The sequence below is a fragment of the Dipteris shenzhenensis genome, chromosome 30 (genome assembly GCF_047967505.1).
Source record: "Dipteris shenzhenensis isolate YYH24624 ecotype China chromosome 30, Dip_SZ_1.0, whole genome shotgun sequence".
In the NCBI taxonomy this organism is placed as follows: domain Eukaryota; kingdom Viridiplantae; phylum Streptophyta; class Polypodiopsida; order Gleicheniales; family Dipteridaceae; genus Dipteris; species Dipteris shenzhenensis.
Genome location: NC_141625.1, coordinates 21231868 through 21251924, shown reverse-complemented (window position 1 = coordinate 21251924; position 20057 = coordinate 21231868). Strand labels below are relative to the sequence as shown.

Below are 20057 nucleotides of genomic sequence, written 5' to 3'. Positions count from 1 at the left end.
TGCTGTGCTTGCGCCGATCTCTCTACCTTGCTGCTTGTGTTTGTCTGCTGCTTGGTGCACTGCTGTTGGTCATTGCATTGCTGGTAACTTTTCTCTCTCCCTTTCTCATTGCTGCTGTTCTTGTCTACTGCTACTTGTTGCTCTCTGCACTACTGCTTGCATCTTGGTCAATGTGTTGCTTCCTGCTTATCCGCTGCTGCTGTCAAGGCAGTCCAAACAAGATGCCTAATGCAACATTGTTGTGCTACTTAAGGCAGCTTACACAGCCAAATGACAAGTCCCTCCCCTTGATCAAAATTACTCATACCTACCCATACCTCTACGTCAACCCTCCCCCTCCACCCTTAGCCTCTCCTTCAAGGCCCACTCCCATCACATTGCCTCTCTTCATAAATAAAGATCCCTTCTCAGCCCTCTACCAAAAAGAAATACCCTCAGAGGGTGAAATATGCACCCAAATGAAGGGGCCTTGTTGATAGCCACTCCTGCTAGCACAAGAAGATAGTTCTTGTCAAAAATGAAATCTAACATTGGGCTTTCTGTATCCATTCAAGGTCAGGGTTCTTTATCCTCCTTCAGGACTTGATTTGCCTTGACAGTCCTACTATCCTTCTACCAATACTCTTGTGTGGTGTGATCTGCCTTCTTCATGTATTGTCACCAAATTCATTGTATGGCCTGGCTGAGTATACTTATGCCACCATGTCCACTTTGGTAGAGAGCTTTGCCTAGCCAATCTACCGACCTTGGGGACTTCTTGCTCACCTTCACGCCAGCCTATCAACAGCCCCTTATGCCCATCTCTACTGGGCCACAAAGGCTCCTAACCTTCACACTCAATGCCATAACTTTAGTTTTTGTCAACCACATCTCCCTTTTCAAGCTTTGATCCATTATATTTGTTTTTCTGCAATTCTTAATAACTCTGAATGGGCTAGGTAATCTAGCCTCCTACCACCTCCAGTGATGTTTGATCCTCAGATGCTTGATGGTTGAATTTCTCAATAGACCAGCATGCAAAAGTCCCATTATTTAGGAATAGTGACACATGTAGGGCATTGCAAATTATTGAAGGATACTCCCTTCAAACTTACTCTCTTAACCTCTTATGATGGAAGGTGCCATTGATTTCAATATGCTCTACCCCCATCAAAATTCCTACCTTCTGTTGCAAAAGTTTGACATTAAGTGTAGAATGCCATACATAAAATACAAGTTAATGATCCTAAGAAAGAACAAAGTTACATATTACCTAATGGCTTTTGTGTTGTAGTAGAAGTTGTCATATTGCTAGTATCTATATGATAAAATAATACAATAAAAGTTGAGCAAGAGTAATCAAGAGGCAAATCAAAAGATGATGAAAACTGTAAGCTTAGTAAGTGAACATCACCTGCAGCATGAGACGGATTCAAAAACCAATTAGATCCTTGTAATTCTTATCCATAATTGTTGCTTTGCTTGGATGACCAACGCTCCTAACTTGATGACTAGAATTCATGTCATTGGCCTTCTTAACATGCAACTTTGATTTCGTATGCTCAATCATGCAACCCTATCTTTGAAACAATATCCACTTATTTTTCAACAAGCACCTTATGTAGGTCTTGGACAAAGCAGTGTAAGCTCTCATAGTTTTAGCAACTAGATGAAGTGACACATTGTTCTCACTTTCGAAGGTAGTGGCATGTAGCATCACTTCATATATTTGATTTTTGCTCTTAACCACAACGTCATCTAATGAAGACTTAGCATCGTGACTCCCTTGTCCATGGCTCATGTGTCCATATGACCTAGCCGTCATGTGAGACAATGCGTTGATGTGTCAGTGTGTCATTGTATAAAATGTCATCACCCTCTTGTCCATAGATCACACTCCTCACAGAATCTAAAAACAATGCTTTACCATCTTTTATCTTTGGACATGAGTTCAAACCTATCACAATGAGCTTTATCTCTTAGCTTTTCCTTAGCCATATAAATTTCTTTAAGCCATAGATGGTGTGGTAAGGTGATTCAAAAGATGATTCTTGAAAACATTCTCAATGACACTCAAAGTCATCCACCATTGCAGTGACAAGTAGCAGTTGAGCAGTAGACTATCCAGTGGGCCAAAAGGAGTGCACTCTAGTCCTATAAAAGGTCCCCGTAGGGGGCATAAGTAATTTAATCTAGCCCTCTATAGGCTGCCAAAACAGGTCCTCACGAGTGCACACAAGGGTACTAGAGGGAGCAGTGAAGGGAAATAGCAAGCTGCAGAGAATCCATCCATTAAACCAGCCTTAGATGTGCTTCTAGGCACAAGAAAACAGGGCACTCCAGTCCTATAAAATGCCCCCATTGGGGGGCATAATCTAGTCCTCTGCAAGCTACCAAAATAGGTCTTAGGAGGGCGCACAAGGGCACTAGAGAGAGTAGCGAAGGGCATGTGTAAGGTGCAGAGAATCCATCCACTGGACCAGCCCTTAGATGCAGAGAATCCACCCATTGGACCATCCATCTATAACCGTGATACCTCCCTCGAACCTCAATGCTCGTGAAATGCCCGAGGGGAGAAGTGATCCATCCATTGGACCAGCCCTTAGATGCAGAGAATCCATCTGTAAGGTGCAGAGAATCCATCCATTGGACCATCCATCTGTAAGAGCATCTGTAAGGTGCAGAGAATCCATCCATTGGACCTATCCTCATATGGAAGCTCGTAGATGGGGAGCTGACATCTAATCCCAACATCACATGCTACATATGAAGAAGTAAATCATAGGCTTCCTTCAAAATTACGCATATAGCCTTATGCTAACCCGAAGCCCTTAGAGTTTATTTAAAGAAAGCGGGTGTGTATAAGAGCTTGAGAAAAAATGGAGACATAAGGGAAGGGAGCCATAGTAAATTGCTGAAAATATCTGTATAAGCTACGATGGGCATGTTTTATTATGCTCACAAGGATCATGTACAAGGGGTTTTCTTGAGGTTTATGCATGCAGGTGACATCCTCCCCCTTCTTCAGAGTGAATCTCCTGAGAAGCAATTGGAGACAGAATCCCCATGCCCAAGTCATGTCACTTATCCAAATTCTCGAAGCATCAATATTCCCATTGTAGACCGATTGGTCCACTAGTCAATCTCTCCAAAAATGATTTTTGAGAGTTGATCTCTAAGTTTTCTCTCTTGCTTGATGCGTCTAGCTACAAACTAATCAAATGAGTAGTAATATGATAACACCCAAAGTCTATTGGTTTGTGGACAATTATAGAAGCATTTGACCAAGGTGAGGTGAAAATCTCTTCCAATAATTGTCTAATTTATTGAGTGTATAAGAATGGCCTCATCCACATGATATTATTACCCACATGTGTTGGCCGCTCACCAAATCGTAATGGTTCTTGAAAGTACAAGAAAGCACGAGCATCCATGAGGTATCGATTACCCACGTATTGGCCACTCACCATAATGTAGCAACATTGCTGACTATGAGTATAGTCTCAATCTTGTGACCATTGTGTTATCCAAAGTCCCCTATTTTCCACATGGACTATTGGCAGTCATTGTTGACACTTAGATGTAGACATTTACTTCATCGTTTTATCATCCTATGACAAGCTTGTGGTTAATAATAGAACTGACTTGGCCCACACCATTCAAGATCTTTCACATGAGCGGGCAACAAATTGCATGTTATTTACATAAGAGTCAGCAAGTACTAACAACCTTTTTCCAAGATCATGCTTCCTAGGTACTCATGCAAATAAATACACTCGCTTGACTTGCAGTCTACTGGTAACGGTACCGAGCTTATGTATTCTTCATGTCTAAATTCTCACTACATATATTATGCATATGATGTTGGGCCCTTATTCTTAATGTATGTAGGTGCCATCAACGCCTTAGTTACTGCCTCAATAGGCACAACTGACTCCTTTGCATCTAGCTAGGTTGAGAATGAATGTTCTTGTACATTCCTGCAGGCAGACATCACATCGATTAATGATCAGATATGCAAAAGACTTGGGGATAAACACATTTTGAAATCAAACAACAATACCTTTGATGCTGATCTGAACTTATTGCCCTCGTGCTGCCAGCGGTAGCAAGGCTTTCTAATGCAGGATAGTTGAGAATAGCATTGCCAATTCCCGTTTCTATTTTAAGTAGCTCTGTGAGAACTTGTTTCATTGTAGGACGGCTGCTTGGATTCTCCTTGGTACAAGCCAAAGCCAGGCCCATGAGTCTGATGATATGGACAGGATTATTGATTCCAAATCCTTGAAGAGCTTCATCCAAGACTTCGATTGCTTTGTCCGGGAAATATGAACGCACTCATTGAGATAAAGTCATCCCCCTGCCAAAATTTTCGTCTGTGGGCCTTCTTGTAGTCAACATCTCCAACAATACAACACCATAACTGAAAACATCCACCTTCACAGAAACCTGGGTAGAGTATGCATACTCTGTAAATGAAACAAAGAATGCACATACAATGTCCTGTGAGATAGAAACATAGGATTATTTTGCATGTTGAAATTATGTTAAATCCCGATCTTGCGGGGCTCTGGAAGAGTAGATCTGAATGCAAGAGCTTTACCTGGTGCTAGATAGCCGATGGAACCTTTGAAGGTGGAAGATAGCTGGAGAGAGGTTCCACCACTGGAAAGATCGGTGAATAGCCTCGCAGTGCCAAAGTCTGTGAGGCGTGCTTCAAAGTCGGAATCAAAGAGGATGTTGCTGGGCTTCTAGTCACCGTGCACCACAGGCAGACCGTAGTCATGGTGCAGATAAACCAAGACCTGAGCAATAGCAATTGCTGCCTTCAAACGTGTTTCCCAGCTCAATCGGCAGGTTCCAGCTTCATACAAGTGTCGCTCCAAACTCCCATTGCTCACAAATTCCAACACCAAGGCCTTCACCTCCAAAGTAGAGACGTAACCCAAGATTTTGACCAGATTTCTGTGCCGTAGTCTTCCAAGTATCCGCAGCTCCCTTACGAATATATCGTAAGATCGTGCGTCTTTGAGTTTTTTCACAGCAATGACCCTGTTATCTGGCAACACGCCCTTGTAAACAACGCTGAATCCACCCGCACCAAGGATATTTTTTTGATCGTAGGCTTCTGTGGCTGTCCACATATCTTGAGCTGTCAACCTTTCTTGCCTTCGGCGCAAGGTTGGACATAGCACATTAGAGGATCTTGAACTGTGACGATGGATGAAGTACCAAAGTAATCCCCCCAACAATAGCAACGCTGAAGCAGTAGCTGTAACAATGATAACGAGCTTGTGGTGGACCTCGCAGACTTTATGAAGGATCGGCCCACAAAGGCCCGGGTTGCCCAAAAATGATGTAGCATTGAGATGCATAAACAGGCCAACATTTGGAATTTCACCTGTGAAGGCATTCAATGAGACATTGAGATATGTGAGGGCAGGCATGCGTCCAAGGAAAGAAGGCAAGCTGCCCGTGAGGTTGTTCAAGGATACGTCAAGCTGTGCGAGGGAATTTAAAGCAGCGAGTTGTGGCGGTAGAGATCCAGATAGCATATTTCCAGAAAGATTCAACAGCTTTAGACTCTTGAGACTGCCGATGGTCCGTGGTATTTCTCCTGTCAAAGTATTGCTGGAAAGGTCGAGGAAAGAGAGCCCCAGGCAACCGCCCATGCTTGCTGGGATTGTACCGGATAACAAGTTGTGAGACAAATCGATAGCTCCCACCGAGAACAATCCGCCTAATCCTGAAGGTATGGATCCGGATAAAGCATTCCGAGATAAGTTGAGCGCCAATCCCAAAGAGCGTAATACTGAGAAGTTTGAGGGGATACTTCCTGTGAGGGAGTTGGAAGAGAGATCCAAATCTATGAGTCTGAAGCACCAGCTCAGAGTTTCGGGAATGAGACCCGTGAGCATATTGTGTTGCAGATATAAGTTTCTTAATTCTTGAAGCTGGCCGATGGGATTGGGAACGGCTGCACTCAACCTGTTGTAAGAAAAGTCGAGGAAGAATAGCTGACTGCAATTGGAGATCTCCGGCGGTATAGTCCCGGAGAGGTTATTCTCCTCCAAAAGTATGCGTCGAAGAGATCCTAGTTTGCCGAGCTCGGAGGGAATTGCACCACTTAGGTCATTTGAATCAAGGACGAGATCAGCAAGGAAGGTCCAGTTGCCAACTCAAATAGCAGATTGCAAGGCGATGGAGCATCCCGAATTCCGAGGGTATCGATCCCATCACCTCGTTTGAATCAAAAGCTAGCGCTCTTAGAGCGCTGCAATTCCCAAGGCTCGGGGGGATGAGGCCCGTGAGCTGGTTTCCCTCGAGAAGCAGAGTCTCAAGGTTGGTGAGCATTCCAAACTCCGATGGGATTACCCCGGTTAGTTGGTTGCTATTAAGCTCAAGATTTGTGAGGGTGGTGCAGTTGCCTAAGCTAGAGGGGATGAGGCCCGTGAGCTGGTTTCCCCAAAGAAGCAGAGTCTGAAGGTTGGTGAGCATTCCAAACTCCGATGGGATTACCCCGGTTAGTTGGTTGCTATCAAGGTCGAGAGCAACGAGGTTTGTGCAGTTGGATAAGCTTTTGGGAATGGAACTGATAAGGTTGTTCTGAGCTATGGCCAAAATCCGAAGATTCGCAAGTATCCCAAATTCAGATGGGATGTGACCGGTGAAGTTGTTTGTATGGATTCGGACATCCGTGAGGGCGGTGCAGTTGCCAAGAGTGGTGGGAATGCCACCCACAAGATGATTGTTGTGGAGATACAAAATGTGGAGATTTTGTAAGAATCCAAATTCATGAGGAACAGATCCAGAAAGACGATTTTGAGACAAATCCAAAGAGGAGAGATGTGAGAGTCCACCTAAAGCTGGTGTGATCCAACCTTCCAAATTGCTAGATGTCAAGTTTAGCTCACTCACCTGGGCTACTTGCATAGAACTGTAGTGTGGCTTAGGCTCAACCACACACTTGACTCCCTTCCAATTGCAAAACACAGATTTGTTGCCAACATTCCAACCTCCTAACACCCCCAAAGGATCATGGGTGATGCCCCTCTTGAATGCCAGCAAAAGCTTCACATCTTCATCATTTCCCGTACTTGCTGAGCTGCACCCCGCAAATTTTGCCATGAGGATGCTCAATATGATGGCAATTTTGAGAAGGTGAAGCCAAACCATTTTGATGTGTTGTCCACAAGAATTCCCACAAGGATTGTTTCCACACCAAAGCTGGAGTGAATCCAACAAGACAAACACGATATGAATATCTCCTAATGTGCCACAATCCTTATATCTGTCAATATGCCTTAGGGAGCACACCATCTACTCATATATATAAGTGTTCACAATAGAAAATAATTTCTTATGATATTTATGTATGGAATTTTGAAAACACATAAGCCTAGGCTTAACAATGATTTCAAGGCTACTACCTTTAAAAAGGGATGTCATTTCATCATGGCCTTAAAATCAAGATATTTGTGAACTTTTCAAACCTGAAGATATCCTCTCTTAGATTTTAAATATGGCCCTCCGTTTCTATTTTTAAAAACCATTTGCACCCTTGAGAAAGTGTAAGATCGAAAAATCAAGAGTATATCGTATATCTAGTTCGGGCAACATTAATCTCACATGATGACAACTTAAAATACAAATGATAAGAGGTCACCACTTGACATAATCTTTGACTACTTTCATGAGAGAGCATGACTTGACTTAATGACTTGACTTTGACTACTCTCATGAGAGAGCATGACTTGATTTAATGACTTGACTTTGACTACTTTCATGAGAGAGCATGACTTGACTTTCATGAGAGAGCATGACTTGACAAATGCTATCATGATAGAGCATGACTTGATGTGATCACTGAGTGCTATCATTATGGGAGACTTTAACATCTCCCATCATAATAGAGTAATTGACTTAATCCTTCAGTGCTATCATGATAGAGCATGACTTGATATGATCTTTGAGTGCTATCATTATGGGAGACTTTAACATCTCCCATCATAATAGAGCATGACTTGGCATGACTTAATCTTTAGTGCTATAGGTACGCACTTTCAACCAAAGAGTAAAAGTACCATTTCTTTTTCGTAAACAAGTACCTATAGATAAGCATTTTGTTGTGCTAGCCATGGCAAATCATGGACCCATACCTTGTAGATTAAATTGATTGAATAGAAAGGTCCCATTACTTTGAAATTTATTGAGCCTATCTTGACTTTATCCTACAAGTTCTTTTAATATCTCTTCCTGTTCCAAAATACACCGCCTTGCTTTCTCTACATCCCTTTCGCTATATGGATTGGAGACCATAGACTCATATCTAGTTTTTCTATTGTACTACCTTGACTTTATCCTACAAGCACTTTTAATATCTCTTCCTGTTCCAAAATAGAATTGACTTAATCTTTGAGTGCCATATGTTGTCACGCAATTTCAACCAAAGAATAAAAGTACCATTGCTTTTTTGTAAACATGAGTACCTATAGATCAGCATTTTGTTGTGCTTGCCAAGGCAAATCATGGATTCATCATACCTAGACTTTCTTTTGTACATTCAATTGATTGAATATAGAGGTCCCATTAATTTGACATTTATTGGAGCCTATCTTGACGTTTATACCAAAAGTTTTTTTAATATCTCTTTCCTATTCCAAAAGACACTCGCCTTGCTTTCTTTACATCCCTTTCACCATGGACGGGAAACATTAGACTCTTTCTATTGTTCATTTATGAATAGTAGAGCATGACTTGACTTGACTCAATCTTTGAGTGTTAAAAGTCGTCACACTCTTTCAACGAAAGAATAAAACTTCCATTACTTTTTTGTAAGAAAGGTACCTATAAATAATCCTTTTGTTGTGCTAGCGATTGCAAATCATGGACTCATACCTAGACTTACTTTTGTACATTCAATGTATTGAATAGAAAGATCCCTAAATAGGCTTACAGCCTGTCATTCCATATTTGGACAGCATGTCCAATCCATACTGCCTCTGCAAGAGTTGTATCCCACTTGGCGATCTAATCACCTCAATGCCCAAGAAATAACGCAGCTCTCCCAAATCCTTCATCTGAAACTTCTACTTCAATAGTATTTTCACATGAAGGATATCTTCATCACTATCACCTATGATGATCAAATCATCAACATAAATGACAAGCAGCATAATACCTTTCTCTGTTTTTCTCACATAAAGTGAGAAATCTGCCTTGAAATCTGAAAGCCAATAGTGACAAGATACTGTCCTATCTTGTCACACCATGCTCTAGGTGCTTGCTTCAAGCCATACAAGGCTTTCTTCAACCTGCAAACAAACTCAGGATGAACAGCATGAACATAACCTGGTGGTTGCTCCATAAAGACCTCTTCTTGCAAATCACCATGCAAGAAAGCATTCTTTACATCCATCTGATGTAAAGACCATCCCTTTGATGCAGCCATAGCAATGACTGCTCTTACAGTTGCCATCCTTGCAACCGGACTGAATGTTTCTTCATAATCAATACCATATGTCTATGCATACCTCTTGACTACTAATCTTGCCTTGTATCTGTTGACAGAACCATCTGCATTGTGCTTGACCTTATAAACCCACTTACAGCCAATTGCATTCTTGTCTTTAGGCAAAGGCACCAATTCCCATGTAGCATTTGCTTCCAAGGCATCCATTTCTTCATCCATGGCTTTCTCCCATTTTTCTTTTCCCATGGCTTGCTCAAAAGAAGTGGGTTCTAGTTCTTGTATCACTTTGACCATATAGGCATAGTGAATGGCTGTAAATCCATCATATTTCAGCCTATCCACAGGATATCTAGCTCTGGTAGACCTGCGCAAAATAGGCTCACTTCCAGGTGCTCTCAAAACATCCCTGGTCTTCCTTACTACAGGTTTAACAACAGAAGGAATACCCAACTCATCATCAATGCTTTGTTCTGAGCCACTGGATTCACCATCCACATAAGAGTGACCTGCATTCACATCAAACATGGGCTGATCTACCTTCTCTTTTCCTTTTCGTGATACCGGCATACCACTATCTGCATTGCTTTGCGGAGATTCTCTTGATCTCAATCTGCCTGTCCATGGCGAAGTATGTGAACCACTGCTAGAGGAGACTATAGGTCCACAAATATTTTGTCATCGCTGCTGTGAATTCTGTGCAGCATTACCATTTTGTGCATCTACATCAATCATCACATTTACTGGTTTATACCAGCTGCTCATCTCATAAAAAACATCTCTGCTCACTGTAAACTTACGAGTAGAAGGGTTATAGCATCTATACCCTTTCTGCTACAGAGAATAACCAATAAAGACGCACTTCTCAGCTTTTGGATCCAACTTGGACCTCAACTCATCGGGCACATGAACATAGGCAATGCAACCAAAAATTTTCAAATGAGAAATATCTGGTTTCCTACCAGTATACATCTCCTCTGGCGTCATGCCATGTATTGCTACAGTGGGAGTCCTGTTCATTATGTAAACTACTGTAGCAACTGCTTCAGCCCAATAATAATCTGGAAGTTCTTTGTCATTTAGCATGGCCTGAGATACCTCTCCAATATGCCTGTTTTTCCTTTCTGCAAGTCGATTTTGCTGTGGGGTATGACTGCATGAATATTGCTGCTTTATGCCATGCTCCTGCAGGAACCTTGCAAACTCATTTGAGAGGTACTCTCCCCCTCCATCTGACCTTAGGCATTTTATTTGCAGGCCTGTTTCTTTTTCAACCATAGCTTTAAAAGCTTTGAAGTGCCCAAACACTTCACTTTTCTTTTTCATAAAATACACCCAAACTTTTTTGCTGTAGTCATCAATAAAAGTGACAAAATAATGACAGCCTCTAATACATGTAGCTTTAGTAGTCCACACATCAGAGTGGATTAATTCCAATGGCTTCTTACTCTCTTGAACATGCCTAGGAAATGGTTTCCTTGCCTGTTTTCCAAATTGACAGGCTTCACAAACCTTATGCATTTCTGCAACCTTGAATTTAGGCAATCCTGCAACAATATTTTGGGCTTGCATTGATTTAAGTCGCTGTACATTAACATGACCAATGCGTTTACACTAGATATCAATATCTGCAACAACACCGGTCCCATGTGCAAACATTGCTGCACTCAATTCAGGCATGTCCGCATCCAATGTAAACATCCTGCCCTTCTTCTTTCCTTTTGCTATCAAGCGACCGTTATTTTTCATATCCTCAACAAAGCATCCATGAGGATTAAATCTGACCTGCAAGCCCTGCTCAACCATTTGACCAACAGAAACCAAGTTCTTGGTGATGTTCGGGACATGAAATACATCGGATAGGTATTTCTTTTTCCCATCCTACATAGATAAAGGAATTTTACCAATCTGCACAATAGGATGTGCAGTATCATCACTAGTCTCCACAAATCCTAGTTTTTCCATTTTCCTTGCATCTTGCATCCATTCTGCATGACCTGTCATGTGGTTCGAAGCACCTGAGTCAACATACCACACATCATTTCGTTCTTCTGCACTTGTCACAGAATTGGTCATATGCTGCACCATAAATAGATGCTCATTTCTGTCATCACCTTGTCTACTGGAAGATGCATAATTGCCTTGCTGCAATTTTCCATTCATAATGTCATTCTTCTTTTTGTAGCAGTCCTTAGCAATTTTCCATTCATAATGTCATTCTGCTTTTTGTAGCAGCCTTTTGGCATATGACCCATTTTACCACAATAGTAGCATTCAACATTGCTCTTGCATTTTGGCCTCTCTGCCATCCACCACGACCTCTTTGGCTCCCCCTGCCTCTAGAGTTACCACATCCTTCTCCAAAGGACTGGTTTTCTTGAGTTTGCTGCATATTCTGATTTCTACCACGGCCTCCATATCGGCGTCCTCTACCTCTGCCTCTACCTCTTCCAGCATTTGAGTAGAAGACAGTTTCTTTTGAAGTTCCTCCTGAAGAAGATGCACCACACATTCTCTGCTCTTCAGAAATTAGAGGAGCAAACAACTTCTCAAAATCAAGAAATTTTTCATGGACGGCAATGGATGTTCGGAACTGTGCATAATCCTTTCCTAGACCATTCAAGGTCACAGAAACTAGATCATCATCTTCCACTGGTGACCCAATGGAAGCAAGTGCATCTGCAATTTTCTTCACCTTCATGTGGTAGTCATTGATGCTCATATTTTCTCTCTGCACATTGTGCAACTCCTGCTTGAGCTGCATTTTCCTGGCTTGTGTATTTGTGCTGTACATTTTTGCCAAAGTATCCCATGCCTCCTTTAGCGTACTTGCATCCTGAATATGCACAATCATAGAATCCGAAATACTAATAGACAGCCAGTACATAACTTTTCTAGCTCTCTCATGCCATCCTTTAAATGCCTGCATTTCCTGTTGATTGGGAACATTAGGAAGAACTGGTTCTTCTTCATTTCCTGTAATGAACTCCCAATAGCCTTTTCCCATAAGGAAATTCGTCATTCTAAACTTCCATGCCTGGAAGTTGTTCTTGTCAAGCTTTTCAGTGACAATCTGTGAAAGAGAATGAGACGCCATTATAGAACACTGCAAAATATTCTGTCACTGCATCAACAGGCAACAAGGATGATTCTGCAACTCCCAATATCTCTGCGCACAGGCATACGATGCAATTTCTGCGGCAACTTTTCACCGACCAGCAGAGCAGTGGTCGCACAGCAAAAACAGGGCCTTTTTCTGAGTGCCTGCGAAGAACTTCCGCCTTCAAAACGGGCCCCGAAATGGCCTCGAATCAAAAATGGCCCCAAAATGGCCCGCAGCATATACTGCCCTCTCGCCACACCGCGAAGGGCGTCTCAATCTAAGACAGTGCACTCTTGCACTTCCGGTTGTGCTACCTGCATTGAGCTCCTTACCACGAACCAGGCTCTGATACCATGTAAAGATAGTGGGAGAGAGGGAAGGAGTCTCACTTGCGGCTTTCTCACATACACAATGGGGGAATACACACAAAGGTGGAGGCTGAAAATTGGAGCAGAATGTGAAGCTGAGCGCAGATGCAGGTGAGCTTCTAGAAGACCCTACTATGTATAGACGCATAGTAGGAAGTTTGATTTATAAGACTATTACCAGGCCAGATTTGAGCTATGCTTTTGAGCTATGCTATTGGATTGGTAAGTCAGTTTATGCAGGCTCCAAGGAAGCCAGATTTGGATGCGGCTAGAGGCATACTCAGGTATGTGAAGTCCACATTGCAACATGGACTATTTTATGAGGCTAGGGTTCAGATACAGTTGCATGGATACACTGATGCTGATTGGGTTGGTAGTATTTCTGATAGACGATCTACCAGTGGATATGTGTTCTCTGTTGGGAGTGCTGCAGTCACTTGGAGCAGCAAGAAACAACCTACAATCGCCTTGTCGAGCACAGAGGCTGAGTACAGGGGTGCAGCGATGGCTGCATGTGAGGTAGCTTGGTTGCATAAGCTACTCTATGATATGCATCAGTCTACAGATGGGCCAGTTGTCATTTATTATGACAACATGAGCAGTATACACTTGGCAAATAACCCAGTCTATCATGCTAGAACAAAGCACATTGAGGTGCATTATCACTATGTGCGGGAGAAGGTTTTACTAGGTCTTATTGATCTAGTTTATGTCAGCACAGAGGATCAGGTAGCTGACATATTCACGAAGGCATTGGGTACAGAGAAGCTACGCAAGTTCAAAGACCTGCTTGGTGTGCAGGAATTGGGATTGAGCTCGAGGGGGAGTGTTGAGATATCGAGCTCCATTCGTGATATGCCAGGGTGACCGTTGTGCATTTATGTCACTGACTTGTTAGCTGCAGATGCGGTTGGTACACCGCCCATGAATAATAGCTGGACGACAGCTATCCTTATCTACTCTAGTTCGTGGCTCAGTTAGTATGCCACCTTAGTTAGTTGAGTTTGGTTTGAGACCCACATATAGGGTTCTTCTATTTCCTTGTACTAGAGTTGTTTTGGCTTTCACAACTAAGAAGAGGAAAACTGTTTTCAGCCTCCACCTTTGTGTGTATTCCCCCATTGTGTATGTGAGAAAGCCACAAGTGAGACTCCTTCCCTCTCTCCCACTATCTTTACATCCACAACCACATTTTTATCCTGCGATCTTGCTCCAGATTCATCAGCCACTGCAAAGGATGCGGCTTGGACCTATCCACCACTCGCTGTTCAAGCCACTACTCCGTGGGCAACACCTCATCTATCCAAGCACCCGATGGCAACTGCTGCTGCCATTGTTCTTGTGCCATCGCTGGTCTCTGAATTACCATCGGTTCATAAGAAGGAGGATGTAGTAATCCAGGGAAAGGCGTGTGCTTATTATAAAAATTCTCCAAAAACTTATCCGCTTCTTTCCACCAAGGAGGACGAGGAGGCAATGACAGACTAAAGGAGTGGGCGCACAATTCCAACCACAGACATAGGGAATGCCTTTTTCGCTTCAGCACATCCACTCTTTTGCTATTGCGAATAATGGCTTCCACAATTCCATCCGCCAACTCTTCATACTTTGCTTGCCAATCCCCTGCAATCTACACCGACTCCGTGACAACTCCTTTCCCCTTATCTGCACCACCACCAACACCGGAAGATGTACTAGACCCCCTTGGTCTAGAAACCATCTATACTTGCGTACCCTTTTGCAGACTGGAACCCGCACTAGCCCATGCATCTCCATTCATTTCGAGTTGGCGTTGGTGCGGAACCAGCTCCCGCCGACACGTTTGCGGAACGACAGCTACACTCCATCGTGCAATCTGTCCGTCCCATTCTGCCCGCACATCTCCTTGAAGAGCCTCCAAGGGCGAGCCCATCTGCTCCATGTTGACACTGACATTCCCCAGATAGGCCCATAAGTACTCAGCCCCATTGCATCGGTAGTATGTCAGTGTAACAACTCATGCTCAATGCCCGAAACATACTCCAAATGCAACTACTGAGTGGCCTCCAAGTGCGCTTCCACTACTTATACCTGGGCTTCATGAACTCCCACCCTGTCCTCCAGTTGCTGCACTCGCGCCTGCTGACTCCGCAAAGTCTCATTTTCCATCTGCAACTGCGTGGACTTCTGCCTCTAAACTGGTCACTCTCGCAGAATCACCCCCCGCACCATATTGTGAGGCCAGCCGAGCGAGCAACTGGGAACAAAACTGTAGCTGGACATTAAACACTATATTAGAGAATTTGGGAAAATCCCAATTCCCACGAAATAAAATATAGTCACTTCAAAAGTAAATTTTGATGTTTTTAATTGAAACGGTAGCTCCATTGAGGACCCAAGTTTCAATTGGGTTGGGGGAGACTAGACCATGCACAATACTTTTCGAATTCCTAGAACCCAAGCAACACGCGTCCTTATGTTGCTATAGCAAAAGGCCTTAATAGATGTGAACATGGCCCCATGGCCAAAACATTTGTTGATTTGCTAGTGAAAGAAAGATGTTTGTTGTTTCATATGCATCGAAATGCATCGAAACCACAAACAAAAGCCAATTTATAGATGTTTCGTTAGGAAGATTCATTGGAGTAAATTAAATTGCAGTATCGATATATGCAATAGGATTGTTATAGAGCTTTGACATTCATCATATAAATGTGGTGTTCAAAAACAAAATTAAACTTGCAACAACTATTAGTTTTTATTTGGTATATTAGATGTATCAAATTAATGCCAAATGCATATGTTTCTATGTTGATAAATTGAAGTATTGACATATGCAATAGGATTGTTGTAGAGCTTTGACATCCATCATATAAATGTGGTGTTCAAAAACACCGTTCCATCACAATAGAGATCATGGAACTCAGAGACATGGTCTTGATAAAAACCTTTTTTTAAATTGCTTTCTTGTGCTAAATATAATCAAAACCATTGATACATAGCCAATTTTGCAACTAAATTTTGCACCACATCGTTTAACACAATCATTAATAATTCCATACTAGTATTCATACTCACACAAAGTAACTTATCTCCGAAGGAGATATCCTTTATGGTTTGCACAGTAATGTAGCCATGGGCACTCAGATCTCCTTGTGACTTTTGAGCCCAAGGTGGTAGCTTAGGGATGTATACAAATATAACATTTGTTCTTTCTTTATAATACATTGAGCTATTTATATATCTAGCAATGATTCCATACAATACATCTCCCACAATACATTTCACATCTATCAATGGCTCAATGAATGGATCTTCAAACAGCCCATAAGTCTTCATCCTTGGGAAAAACTTGAGGAGAGATCTCCAAGTATCATAATCATACTTTGGACCATTATATACCATCAAATCTTGTTTCTTCTTGATGCTCGTATGTACAAAAAGACCATATCCTACCCCATGTATCGTTGATTTCTTTACGTCATAATGGATGCAATTCATTTCAAACACGTGATCAATGGGTATGGGCAATTCATGTTTCCATAAACCATTGGATGCAGGGTCAAAATTTGTAATAAGACAGCTCTTCAACTTTTCAGGACAATCTGCAACACCTATCATATGTTTAAAATCAAAGAATCATTCTTTTAGTGGAGGAATACAAACTCACATCACAAAGAATAGACACAAGGTACTAACTCAATGTCTATTAATTCTTTCACGACACAAATTGAAACATAATGTTTTGGAAATCGAATCTAACCAAATAGTGTCCAAATATAAATCAAAATGTAGGTACAAATGTTTTAGTTGAGCATTTGTGTCTGCAAGTCTAATTAACAAGATCAATTAGATTCACTAAGGGTTGTCTATGCAATAAAATCTAATCAAGTTGGCTAAGAATGCCCTTGTAGCATCGGCAGTGATTCCCCTTTCCTTGCATCCCAGAACCATAGCAAAGCGTTTTGTCTCACTATCTTTCAATGGCCCCATTTTGGCAATTTTTCCTAGCATGCATTCTTCCTCTTCATTCAATGTAACATATTGAGCATGCACCATACTTCTTGTAGTAGGATAAGTCCCTCTCACTCTAGTTTTGGTTATAGGTGAAGCAATTCCTTTCTCTGTGTCTTTTTTTGAGCTACGAGTAGACATGAGATTCGACATTCATCCTTTCGAGCACTTCTTTGTTTTTTGATTTGAATTCAAGGATCACTGGTTGAAAATAATAGAACATATCATGCCCTTCAACAATCAGAGCTTGACCCAAATCTGTTAGAAGAGATAGCAGTGCGCACATCTACTGCATCATCTAGCATTTGTAGGTACGACAATAACTCATGAAGCAAAATAGAATCACCACAATCCATATCAAATTTTGTAGGGAAAGTGCAAATTTCTACTGGATTAACACAACCCGTATAAGGCCAAACATCAATGAACACTGTTCCTGCTGGTTTGCATTCCTCTTCTCATGAAATATAGAAAATTAAACATATTCAAGAATACATATGAATGCTTGAATTATGGCAATGAGATAGAAGAAATTTCCAAGTAATATTAAAAGATCTTTGCAACAAAATTAATACAACACATGAAGAATATAGCAAGATGACATATGGAAAACATGAACACCATATAAACAGACAATTTCAAGGACCTGTTGCTTCCTCTTCTGTTTCCCAAAACTTTGAAGCATGTTTTTGTAAATGCTCACGCTGCTCTTCATTGAAGGGTTGAAGCTCTTTTTGTTCTGGTATGGTATGAATTTCTTTATCTCCTCCACCTTCAGTTGTATCATCTTCTTTTGGTACCCCCTCTACTGCCGATATTGGTTCTTGCAAGCTAGCCCATTGTCAAATTTCATGATTACTGTAAGCATACATGCAACAAATACTTTCCACCTTTGCCAACTCCTCATAAGTCTCAACAACTGAAACAACACGCCTCTTATAAGAAAGAGACTCTATTGCAGCAAGCCCCTCAGAGAACAAGAGTACCCAAGCAGTAGTTTGTCGAGGTGCCATAAACTCCAGATGCAGGGGGAACAGTATCTCCAGAATCTGCCCAAGCTTTGAATTCACCATCTTCTTCTCTACTGCTGTCGCCACCCGTAAAGCTTCTACATGAATCTGCTCCTTCACAGACTCGAGTATCCACCGATAGAGATCCCTCATCTGCGCATCAGGGCACCCACTCAGCTTATATTCTCCTCGAGAATGAGCTCCAAACTTTGCCTCATCATCCTCCAATCCGTCTGCCATCCTCAAATTTTTTTTGCAGACGATGAACATGGCAGACAGATTGGAGGATGATGAGGAGGAAACCATAAACCTGCCTGCAAAATTTCATTTGCGGTGACTTTGCCCACAAAATGGCCACTCGAAACCCCACAATGGGCTTCCATTAGCACTGCCTCCTGCTCATGAGGTGGAACACACTGCAGCAACGCCTCTATTGGGTGTCACCGATATAGCTGGCCCAGGACTACTTCAAAGGATCGGCTCCGCAATGCCAAGTGTTTCCTCTAGTCTCTATTCATGTAATTGGGCATGATGCCAGTAGATAGGAATGAGAGCATCTCATCATACCATGACCATGGTCCTTTAAAAATGACTTCGGCCTCTGTCGTGATCAGATCTGCTCGGAAAATCACCGCTAGCTCCACATCAGGAAACTCATCCTCTACTCCTGTTGGCAGTTCTCCAGACTCCAGTCGAGATAGGTAATCTGCCCGGTCGATGAATCACATCAAAATCATATTCCTGCAGTGGCAACACCCAATGTGCCAATCAACCTCGTAAGACTTTGCTATTTTACCAAATACAACAATGCGGAATGATCAACATGGAATATAAAAGGTCGGCCCAACAAATAATGTAGGAATTTCTTGATGGAATAGATCATGCCCAGTCCTTCTCGCTCCGTGACAAAGTATTTATTTTTGGCTGTTGAGGGCCGTCGGCTTGTGTAGTAGACTAGGTGATACCATTTATTTGCATCTTCTTGCATCAAGACACTTCCAATAGCTCTATCCGAGGCATCCACAAACACATGAAAATTATTCTCCCAATCCTGAGACAGTAGCACCGGTGCTCTGAAAAGATGAATCTTGAGTTGCCGGTACGCTTGGTCCACACAAATGCCTTCGGTTCCACATGAGCCAATGCATTCAAGGGAATGGCCATGTAAGCCAAGAACTACAGATTTTGCCATGCCATCGAATTTGGCCCAGAACCGCAAGCACTCCTTAGGTGTTGTTGGCGCCAAGGCTTGCATAATTTACTGCCACTTTGTTCGGATCCACCGCAATTCCTTCCACTGAGATCACATGCCCTAGGAGTTGGCCGCTGTGGACTGCGAACACACATTTCACAGGATTCAGACTGAAGGAGACTTCCCTGCATCGTTGGAAACACTTCCACAAATTCTCCAGGTGCTCAGTGAATGTTCCGAACACACTAAGGTCATCCAATAAAATCCGCATGAAATTTGTCAAATTAGAGCCGAAAATCTTTTGCATTGCTCGCTAAAAAGTCAAGGGAGCATCCCGCAATCCAAACCACATGACTGTGCAGACATAGACCCGCCATGATGTGATGAATGTGGTTTTGGGCTGGTCTTCTGGAGCCATTCGAATTTGGTTGTACCTACTATATCCATCCAAGAACGAGTACACCTCATGCCCTGCCACTTTGTCTAGCATAGAATCCATGTACGGTAAGGGAAATGGGTGAGGTACAGTGGCTTCATTCAACTTGCGATAGTTGACACAAATCCACAATTTCTTATTTTTCTTTGGCACAATGACAATCAAGGAAATCCACTTTGGATTCTCAATCGGTGCGATGAATCCCACCTGCAGTAGGTGCTCCACTTCTTCACTTGCTTGGCCACGTGCAGATTCATACAATACCTCTGTATCTTTGTTGGTGTCACATGTGGTTTGAGGTTGACCCGATGCTGGTAAAATTATTTTAGATCCAGACCCTTCATATCCGCATAAAGTAACAGTGACAGTGACAAAGCCAAAGGAGTTTCCTACTCCGATCACGCGTGATGCGCATATTCCTAGGCAAACACATCAAAAAAATCCCGCGAGAGGGCAATCAACTCATAGTGGAATTCAACTGTCAACAATGTGCTGATTTTGACTGGT

General features: G+C 42.3%; 1 pseudogene; it reads right to left on the bottom strand.

Annotated features, from left to right (window-relative positions):
* Positions 1-3836: 3836 nt before the first annotated feature.
* On the bottom strand, positions 3837-18162 carry LOC147881830 (uncharacterized; annotated as a pseudogene).
* Between the last annotated feature and the right edge of the window lie 1895 nt (positions 18163-20057).